Source organism: Macaca nemestrina, chromosome 3 (assembly GCF_043159975.1).
Source record: "Macaca nemestrina isolate mMacNem1 chromosome 3, mMacNem.hap1, whole genome shotgun sequence".
Classification (NCBI taxonomy): domain Eukaryota; kingdom Metazoa; phylum Chordata; class Mammalia; order Primates; family Cercopithecidae; genus Macaca; species Macaca nemestrina.
Window position 1 is genome coordinate 52019014 of NC_092127.1, and position 11556 is coordinate 52030569.

At 36.5% G+C, this 11556-nt stretch overlaps 1 pseudogene; it reads right to left on the reverse strand.

Annotated features, from left to right (window-relative positions):
- Positions 1 to 7382: 7382 nt before the first annotated feature.
- On the reverse strand, positions 7383 to 7811 carry LOC105493246 (small ribosomal subunit protein uS12-like; annotated as a pseudogene).
- Between the last annotated feature and the right edge of the window lie 3745 nt (positions 7812 to 11556).

An 11556-nucleotide genomic window follows, 5' to 3' on the forward strand; every position in this document is an offset into this window, starting at 1 on the left:
TCATTAAATTTACATTTGTGTATTTTATGTTAGAAAGGAAACAAGAAAAGACTGTGAAATTGCCTGAGATTTTCAGAGGAAAACTGGCAAAGAAGAATGACTAGGGAAGAACAATTAGGACAGTTAGAAGCTACGAATTACGTCATAAGGAATATCTCAAGATAGTGCACTTATTTCTTACAAAATAGAGGGTAGAGGCAGGACTTCTGAAGGGAAATGACATGGAGGCTACTTGTGACTCAATTTGAGTGTTTCAGAAATGCAAAGGAATGGGATGCCTTGTTAAGTAACAAGCTTCCACCCCAGGTACTTGTTAGTCAAAGATTAATGATGATTCGAAAAATTGATGTTTCATAGGCATTTGATTCTTTAGGTAAAAATTTAACTATTTGACATCTCAGCTCTTCTCCAAATTTAAGATCATACTTTTTCTAAACAATTTCTCTTTGAAGAGGTGTTTTCTGAAACTGCTATTTTGGTTAAGTTATTTCTTCTTTACAGGAAGCATATCATAGCTGTTACAAGCTAAGAAATATGTGTTTTTATTTTTAGCTTTTGTTTATACTCCAGGCTATGTAATATTACATGAGGAATGAATTGAAATGAGAAAAAAATCTCAGATGCATCTATTCACACAGAATTCATTATAAAGACACAACACATTTTGACAGTTTTTTCTTCCTAGAAATGATTGTAAATAGTGATTCAAGGTAAAAAAAAAATGCATATATCAATAATAATGTCAGAAAAAAAATAATGTGGGAAAAACCCATTAACGTAAATGGGTTTCATTTTAAAATGAAATCACATTATAAAATATACAGGTAATAAAAATTTTAATATATTATTTTATGGCATCTAAGAGGTTGTCTTATAATAATATGTAATGTAAAAATAAAGCAGCCTTAAATACTCTTCATTTTAAATATTTTAAGGACAGCTTTGCTTCAGTTTGAAATTCTTATTTTTAGTGTTAGGAAAGGTCTTGTATATTAACTGGCAATTCTTTCCTTAAAAGTAAAAAAAAAAAACTACAAAAAGTTTCCAATTTTGTAAAATTGTTCATCGAATTAGTAGAAAATAAAAGATTAACATCTGTCTTTCTCTCACTAATACCGTAACTGGGTATACCACCTAGAAATGCATTTTAGAGCTTTTTTTCCCCTCTTAATCTGAGAACGTAGCCTTGAGAAGTACCCGAAAACCCTTTATTTCCTCCTTTTTCCATCATACTACCCCCTTACACCATGCACATTTATGTAACTGTATGCTTGTTAAACTTACACCATGCACACTTAACTATGTGCTTACTTAGAAGTTCCAGGGTCTAATTGTGAGACAGACCAGGCGGGGAGACCCAGCTGCAAAATTCCAGAGATTACCTCAAAGTGGTTAGTCTACAACCTACAACTTGGCCATGGTTGAGATAATGCCAGCCTGCACTCCAGGTGGAGCACAACTCAAGAAAGCCACCAGAACAGAAAACACAGACCTTGTATTCAGGACTATTTCCACATGCCTCCCATTCCAAGTTCCCTTTGTAAGCCCCTGGTCCCAGTCTAAAGTTTGAAATGGTTTCTTTAAGGTACTAGCCTTGACCATTTCCTCACTGCTAGCTCTGGAATAAAGTCAATTTCCTTTCACTAAAACGCATCCCTGTTATTGGCTTTGCAAGCAGCAAGCAGTTGAGCCTATGTTTAGTTACAATACTAGTAATAATAGTAATAATAATAATAACCACAACATTGATAGTTAACAATTGATATGATGCTTATTACTGATTTATCAAGATGGGGGAATTGCAATTGAGAAGGAATCATTCATGCAGAACAGGCTGTGTGGGAGACCGGAGTTTTATTACTACTCAAATCAGTATCTCCGAGCATTTGAGGATCAGAGTTTTTAAGGATAATTTGGTTGATAGGGGGAAGGCCAGTGAATTGGGAGTTTTGATTGGTCAGGTCAGAGATGAAATTACAGGGAGTCAAAGTGGTCCTCTTGCACTAAAAACTTGGTGGGGTCCACAAAGTCAGATGAGCCAGTTTAACAGTCTGGGTGGTACCAGCTTATGCATCAAGGGCAGGGTCTGCAAAATATCTCAGGAACTCATCTTAGGTTTTAAAACAGTGATGGTATCCCCAGGAGCAATTTGAGAAGGTATAGAATCTTGCAGCTTCCAGCTGCATGACTCCTAAACCATAATTTCTAATCTTGTGACTAATTTGTTAGTCCTGCAAAGGCAATCTAGACCCTAGGCAGGAATGGGGTTTGTTTTGGGAAAGGGGTGTTCACATCTTTGTTTTAAAAGTTAAACCACAAACTAAGTTCCTCCCAAAATTACTTCAGCCTACTCCCAGGAATGAACAAGAGCAGCTTGGAGGTTAGAAACAAGATGGAGTCGGTTAGGTCAGATCTCTTTCACTGTCATAATTGCCTCAGTTACAATATTCGCAAAGGCAGTTTTAAAGGCAACATTTTTCTGAGCACTTTACATAATTAGCACATTTATTATTTCTGAAAAGCTCAAGATAAATATTGTCCCATTTACAGGTGAAAAAATGGAGGCACAGAGAGATAAAATGAAACACTGAAGGTCTTTTTGGTAGGGAGGCAGTGGCCTTAAGACTGGAATCTCGGGCAGTCTGGTCACAGAATCTGAATTTTGAACTATTGCACTGAGCAGAAAAAAACTGCTCAGTGATCTTGAAACTGCCTTTGCAAAATTAAGACTGAGACAGTGAAAGAGATCTAACCTTACTGACTCCATCTTCTTTCTAACCTTTAAGCTGTCCTTGTTCCTTCCTGAGCATAGGCTAAACTAACTTTGGGAGGAACTTAGTTTATAGTTTAAAACAAAGCTGATAACAGCCCTTTCCCAAAACACACTTCCTTCTTGCCTGGAGGGCAGACTGCCTTTGTAGGACTAACAAATTAGCCACAAGGTTAGAAATGATGGTTTAGGAGTCATGCACCTGGAGGCTACAAGAATCTGGCCCTCTCTAAACTGCTCCTGAGATCAGTACTTGAGATATTTTGCAGACCCTGCACTTGATGGATCAGCTGACACTACCCAGATGGATAAACTAGCTCATCTGATCTTGCAGCCCCACTCAGGAACTGACTCAACACAAGAGGACAGCTTCAACTTCCCATGATTTCATCTCCTACCTAACCAATCAGCACTGTTGGCTCACTGGCATCCCCCTACCCACCAAGTTGTCCCTAAAAACTCTGATCACCTAATGCTCAGGGAGACTGATTTGAGTAATAATAAAACTCTAGTCTCCTGCACAGCTGGCTCTGAGTGATTTACTCTTTCTCTATTGCAATTCCCCTGCCTTCATAAATCAGCTTTGTCTAGGCAGTGGGCAAGGCGAACCCATTGGGTGGTCACAGTCTCACTAAGTTCAGGGTTTTTAAGGTATACTCTGATGTCTTCTTCAGGTCTGGAAGTCCTGAGGCATAGCACAATATATGGACAGAGAAGCAAATTGAGAAAAGCAGAGAGCAATATAATGGAAGGTTATGTAGAGGGCAAAGAAGACTTTGCAAAGTCAGCAAGAGCAGGAGCAGGAGCTGTAGCTTTTACAGACAATGTTCCAATTCCTCTTTATGGTAGATAAAATAATAAAACAGAAAGAGGGGGGACCCCTTTGGTTAGTTATCCTGAACAAACAGGGAATCCAAGAAAATGATACATGGCCCATAATAGAGAAAGATAACAAAAACGAAAGACATAGAAATAGTAGTGTTGGGCATGGCTCCAGGAGAATCAGTAAACTAGATAAACACTGTAAGCCAAAAATAAAATTATAATCCCCCAACAGACTGAAGGGACTCCTTTCTCTTGCCAAAGGGGATCCCCCCAAAAACTGAAAAACTAGTTCAGGCTGTAGCAGGAAATGGGAGTTGGACAAGCCTCATTAAACCCCCTCCCTTTGGGGTTTTGGCACAACTGAGGATTAACATTAAAATAGAGAACATAAAACTGACAAAACAGACTCTATAGCAATAAAATACCAAATTCCAACCTGACTCTGGTATGTTATCACATGACTCTAAAGGAAATCAAGGCATTTTACCCCAAAATGTATTTAATTGAGATATTTTAAAATGGGCCTGACAAGATGTCTCTTGTTGGGGAAATCTGCATTCTGTGGAGAATCTCCTTCCCTTTTTAAGTCTTTTCTGGATTCAGACCTTAAAAATCTGACACCTTTTAAGGTTTGAAAAGAGACATTTCCCGTCTACTCTCTCTGAAGCCTGCTACTTAGAGGCTTCATCTACATAACAAGAACCTTGGCTTCCACAACTCCCCTTAACTCCAGCATTTCTTTCTGGTGTCTTCAACTTTAGGCAAAACTTAACTCTTTCAAGACAATCAGAACATCTTTGAATCCACCTAACACCTCTCTTCTTCAAGATGTCCCACCTTTCCAAGTCAAACCAATGAATACCTTATATGTTTTATGCCTTTACCTACAGCTTCTGTCTCCCTAAAAGTTTTAGCCTGGCCACCTTGGGCACATGTTCTCAGGACTTCTTGAGACTGCACCCCAGGCCATGAGTACTAATATTTGGCTCAGAATACACCTTTTTAAATATTTTACAGAGTTGTCTTTTTTATTTCAACACTTTTGCTTCTGTGTTTTAATTTGGTTTTAGCTATTTGGATTTTGTACATATGTGCCTAAACTGTTTTAGTTAATTTAAACACTGCTTACCAACAGATATATTTTTAATAACCTCAAGTTAACACATTGAACCTAGAATAGCCACTGAGGATTTTAGGTAAGCATTTAGCATATGCTCTCTTAGCACGCGACTAGGGAGGGACTTACATAAAATGAGAAACAGGCACATAAATTCAAACCGTTTTTCAGTAGAGAGTATTTGTAAACTTGGCTTTTAATACCATTGCCAGAATGATTAATTCTATGAAGACTGCAATACACTAAGGTATTTCTAATCTGTATCTTTTCTCTCTCCCTCTTTCTCTATTACATTTTCAGAAACGTGGCTTTATGTAGAGATTGCAAGAGTTTTTGTTTGTTTTATTTATTTGATATTTTTCCTATTTTAACTGAAGACTTACATTTATAGTATTTGTTCAGAGGGTATTCATTTGAATTATCACTGAAAATGTTGCCAGCAGAGACAGGAAAACACTGGAGAATGATTCAGTACCTCATGCCCTTTTGTCTAACAAGAATTTGCTTCTGCGTGACTCTTAGGTTTGTTGCTCAAGGAGATCAGCATCATGTTCAATTATTCATGTTTTCTAATTAAGCCCTGCTGATGGTGCCTAAATGGAAATTTTATTTTGGAGAGAATGTGTTCTTAATCTTTTTCAATATAAGAATAATTTGTCAGACTGTGACATAAGTCTCTTTAGGATCCTTAGGAATCTGTTTGTTCGGTATAGATCTCACATATAGCTATTAGCCACCATGTTGAAGGTCCTTAACTTGTTTATTTCATGTCTTGTTTAAAGGTGATGACATCTGATATTTTGCTAATGTCTGTATTGGAAATAATGAAAAATTCCAAAGACTATTCTGTTGCTCTGCAGTTATTTAGCACTTGTAGCATGGAACACTAAAATGACCTTAATTTGAAATCCGAATAAAGTAATTTTGAGTATCTCACACATGTACTTGCCTCTTCTTTTTGGTTTCTGTGTGGGTGAAAAGTGCTTCATACATAAAAACTGGTCAGCTTTCATTACTTTTGGCAATATTCACCCTCTAATCAAAGGAATGTTTGATTTTAAACATGACTATTTCCCCATTATGTCTTTCCATTAAACTCCCCTAAGGTAAATCTTCCAAAAGCTTAATCAATGTATGATTTCTGAAAACCCTGAAATTTAGATTATTTTAGCCACATGCTCTCAAATCAAAATGACTATATGCATTTTTAATAATTCCATTCTTATCTTTGCTTAATTTTATGGTCTTAGTATATTTCCTTTTTCACATGTTTAATAGGTAAAAGATATAAAGTGAATATATTAAATTATACAGATCTCTTTAAGGTACTTTCACTTTTTTGCAAATGATCTACTGATAAGATAGAAATGAATATTCTAGGCCGGGCGCGGTGGCTCAAGCCTGTAATCCCAGCACTTTGGGAGGCCGAGGCGGGCGGATCACAAGGTCAGGAGATCGAGACCACGGTGAAACCCCGTCTCTACTAAAAAATACAAAAAATTAGCCGGGCGCGGTTGTGGGCGCCTGTAGTCCCAGCTACTCGGGAGGCTGAGGCAGGAGAATGGCGTGAACCCGGGAGGCGGAGCTTGCAGTGAGCCGAGATCGCGCCACTGCACTCCAGCCTGGGCGACAGAGCGAGACTCCGTCTCAAAAAAAAAAAAAAAAAAAAAAAAAAAGAAATGAATATTCTAGTTAGTCTGAACAATAAAACAGTGACAATAGGATAAAGTTCTGACTCATCTATTTTGACTAATAATATTAATCAGATTACATAGAGAAATTGTCACTCTATTATTTCATCAGAAGACACCTCAGGTTTGCTACCTTCAAAAAGTAAATTCTCTTTTATAGACTATTTCTGATATTGGTGAAGAATATTTTCTCTTATTTTCTTCTATAGAATTTACAGAGATTAAAGATATAATTTGAATAAAAATATATCTCGAGTAAAATAAAACTTGTATCTTTATTTGATATATAAATACCTATTAAAATTACTATAAACTCAAATTTATATTTTTATTAGTAGGTATAACATTGGGCCTTGAATTATAATAACAAAAAGGTATTTAGGAACTACTTGAGTTTTATCAAAGCTTGGAACTAAAATTTAAGACAGTTTAAATATTTTTTGATACACCATTTTTCTAGACAATTTAATATTTTATTTAAAAAACCTTTATCATTTTACTTATTGTGATAGAAATACAGTGTGAAAAGAACAATTTCAAGCTTTTGACATATTTTTATACCTTACCTTAACCAGTTTAACATGTGTTTGTAAATAATTATTATATACCATATATTAAGAAAGGATTTCAGATAATGTTATGTATGCAATCAAATAAGTAAATACTAGAATAAAATAAAATATGGGAGCATATAGCATTCTAATGGAAAATTTAGTTTTAAAGAAAAGACAAGATAGATCTTCTGACAACATATTTATCTCATACTCCATAGCATAGCGACAATGATCATTTGATTAAGTTCTTTAAATTAGTCCTTGGATAGCACATCATACAAATTAAGTAAGAACTGACTCCCTAAATGCTGTGTTGACAAAAAAAAAAAAAAAAAACTTATTTGGAGCAGAACCATTTTTATTGTTATTTTAACTTTTTTTTTGCATATGAAAACTTATTACTATGGTGTTTTCACCATTAAAATTTATGATCTTGGTCTTTCCTTCTTCCCTTTGTGTAGGGCCAAAAGAGAATATTGGCTACTTTGACAACCTTAAAGCAGACTCCAGGAATATCACCAAGAGCATGACTTTTTATACCAAATCCAGCAACCAGAACTTCACCGTTTTCCTCAATGAAGTTCAAGCAACCATCATTGGGTACAAAGGCTCTGACTTTCTTGCCATTCTGGATGTGCTGGACCCTGATACACTTCCTAATGGCAGAATTTGGCTGTTTGGCTTCAACTCCCACTTTTTCCAGTACAATTCCTTCTGCGGGAGAAGCACCTCCAAAAGAGTTGGCCTTCAGGGCTGTGCTTAAATGGACTTTCTTGGTGTTTTTCATGCCATTTCTGGTCTCTTCGGTGACTACAGAGCTTCTTAGCAGTACGAAGTGCATGGCACTTGCCCATCCTGCCAGTGCCAGGGGCCTCAGCAAAAGAGAGACTTTTAAACTTTTTAGAAATTATTTATTCATTAAGAGCACGTTGTGTTTTGGATGATTCTGAAGTGTATAAAACACTTTACCATAGAAATACTTTAATGCTAATAGAATTCTCATCCACCCTTGAATTTGAGTTTTATTTTACTTTATATTGCCAACCTATTTATGAACAATATTAACAGTTATTTACATAGGGCTACATGATGAAAATTGTTCACCCATTTTAGGATGTCTATGGGTAATTAAATATCCAGAATTTAATTTGAACATGGATTCTGTTTATAATATTGGTTTACATTGTTGCAGGTGGAGAGATTTATAAAACAATTTTCTGAGTTCTCTTACCTTGTCACATAGATTTTGCTAAGATTCTGCAATTTTTGTGGAATGCATTACTATTGCATTTTCTGTAAAAAAGTACTTTGAATAGTTTTCGGGATGTTATTGTAAGGAAAAAGTTAGGCCAGAATTTTTACCTTTCATAATCTTCAAACTAGCATTAAAATAGACTGTTTCTACAAAAATATAATATGGAGAAAAAATGAAAGCTCTTTATTTATATTTTCCTTAAACCAAGTAGCTCTGGAAAATATGTACTATTATCTCCAATATTCAGTTGAAGAACCAGAAGAAGTAGAAATAGTCTGAGTCACACAGGTAGAAGGTATAAAGCTTGGATCTTCCTAGTCCAAATTCATTGTGTCCTAGCCAACTCTCAAATCTATATGACACTCCCATTCCTACACTGAAATAACTTTCCCAGGAGGAAAAGTTCTAGAGTCTTAAAGACATGGAAGAAATATGTACTACTCATGAATGCAACCTTGTTTTTCTCCATCTATATGCTCTTTGAAATATGTAACTCATTGGTGAGTTTGGTTAGATTTGAAGCACTCCAGTGTCCATCAGTAAAGTTTCCTCCTTTTCAAAACTTGTTCCCTTACTGGTTTTTAAAACTATTTATTGATTTTTTTCCCACTACTCTGTGCCATCAAGTCTGTTTTATAGGCTGGGTGTGGTAGCTCACGCCTGTAATCCCAGCACTTTGGGAGGCCAAGGCAGGTGGATCACTTGAGGTCAGGAGTTCAAGACCAGCCTGGCCAACATGGTGAAACCCCATCTTTACTAAAAATACAAAAACCAGCCAGGCATGGTGGCATGTGCCTGTAGTCCCAGCTACTTGGAAGGCTGAGGCAGGACAGTCTCTTGAACCTGGGAGGTGGAGGCTGTAGTGAACCAAGATTATACCACTGCACTCCAGCCTGGGTGACAAAATGAGACTCCGCCAAAAAAAAAAAAAAAAAAATTATTTCATAGACCTTGCTTACTAAACTGCCTTTCCATTACACGGTTATTTCTCAGGGTGCCATTCTTAAACTTCCTATTTAATTAGATATATTCTGCTTGGGTTATCTCGCTAACTACAATGAGAGATTCAAAATACTTATTGCTAATTCAGACTTTTTCTTCTAACCTCCAGACTAACATTCTAATTCATCTTGCATGTAAAAAATACCATGTCAAAAATCAAAAGTAATCATATCCCTCATATTTCCCTAGGCTGTTGTGTTTGCTACATAATAAACATTCAACCATGTGCTCAGTGCCAAGTCATAAATCTTAAAATACTTTTCACTTCGTCCTCCTCTATTTATTAATTACAGGTAATTAATTATTATATTAAGTAAACATTATACAGTTTTCTTAATGCGTTCTAAGACATTCAGAGAACAATTGTTTTCTGCACTGAAGATACAGTGGTAACACTTCATGCATTCCTGGATATTTTGCTCTAGGTTATGAGAGAGATATTAAACAAATAATCAAAAAACAAACAAAATAAAACAAAAACCAAAACCATGAAAGTCCAGCTATGTTGAGAGCTTACAAAGAGAGGTATTTAATTCCAGGAACATATTTAATGGAACGTTTAGCTTAATCAGGGAAATCAGGAAAGGCTTTTCAGAGGAAGGGAAACTTGAGGAGATCTGAAGTATGAGCATTGAGTTAACTGGTTTATAAGGTAGAAAAGGGAGAGTTCCAGGTGGGGAACTGCAAGTGGAAAGCCTGTCAGGCCAGATAAAGCACAGTGAGAGCAGTTCAAAAGACAGAGTTGCTGGAAGAAAATTAGACTGGGGAAGCATGATGACAGATGAGATGCAGAATGAAGCGGAACACACGTGGCCTCATAGAACTTCTAATGGTTCTGTGAGAAATGGTGAACACTTTGGGGTTTTGTTTTTTTTTAATAATCTATCTACATATTTGTAAAAATTCTCATAATGATTCCTTATATTTAGTTAACAAATCCTATCTCCTTTACCTTTTTTTTTTTTTTTTTTTTTTTTTTTTTTGAGACAGAGTCTCACTCTGTCTCTCAGGTTGGGGTGCAGTAACTCAACTGCTCACTGCAACCTCTGACTCCCAGGTTCAAGTGATTCTCATGCCTCAGTATCCCAAGTAGCTGGGACTACAGGCACCTCCCAGCATGCCCAGCTAATTTTTGTATTTTTAGCAGAGACAGAGTTTCAACTTGTTGGACAAGCTGGCCTTGAACACCTGACCTAAGGTGATCCTCCCCACTTGGCCTCCTAAAGTTCTGGGATTACAGGCATGAGCCACTGCACCTGACTGATACCTTTTTCTTTGCTTAAAATATTCCTCAATCATGTTGCACTTGGGCTAGCTCCTACTCAATACCACTGAGTTGCCAACTGCACTGAGGCTCCTTCCCTTATCTTCCAGTCTGACTTAAGTAGCAGTCTTAGCTTCCTTTTGGGTATACCTTTACATTAATGTCATTATACGATATTGTTTACTTTTAAAAGTCTTAAGTCAACTCCTTGAGGGCAGAAACTATATTTTCTTTGCATCCTTCTTTATCAGCACAGTGTTGAGGATGTATAGGTTATAAAACAGATGTCTATTAAATAAATAAATGCAAGGAACCAAATCAGAATTAACAGCAGATGAAGTAGAGAAAAGTTTTATTCTTCAATAAGCTTGCAGTGTTGTGAGAGTGGATGACAAATGGCCATAGCAAATGGAAAATCTTCTGAGGAAAGTATGCAAGTTTGCATATGGCTGGATGTACTGGCGAAAGAGTCCAGGAGTAGGTATCATTTTAGATGGGCTTCTATTTACCATCATCAGTATTTCTACAGCACAAAGATGGATATTCCAAGTTGAACTGGGAAGTTCAAGGCCATATATACCCAGGAAACAAAGTCCCTATCAGTTCATATGGGCACAGGTAGGACTTTTACTAGGCTCAGAATTATGTGTGTTAGTGTATGAGTAAGCATGAGGCTTTGACGGATTTGAGCATGAGACTTTCATGAATATTGATATTTCAAAAAGATCCGATAGACAGATTGATGTGAGGATTAACGTTAAACGAGTCTGGAGATAACGAGACCATTAAGAATTCCTATAACAGTATTTTACGTCAGAGGATGACAAATGTTTTCTGTGAGAGGCCAGATAGTAAACATTTTGGGCTTTGTGGGCCATATGGTCTTTGTTACAACTACTCAACTGTATTGTTGAAGAGTAAAAGCAACATAGATGATATGCAAATGGACAAGCACGGCTGTGTACCAATAAAAAATTACGTATAAGACAGGTGGCAGGCCTGATTTTACTCGGCCATAATTTGTTAAGTGAAAGTTAATAAAAGTCTAAACTGGACTGATAGCAGTGAAAATGGAAAA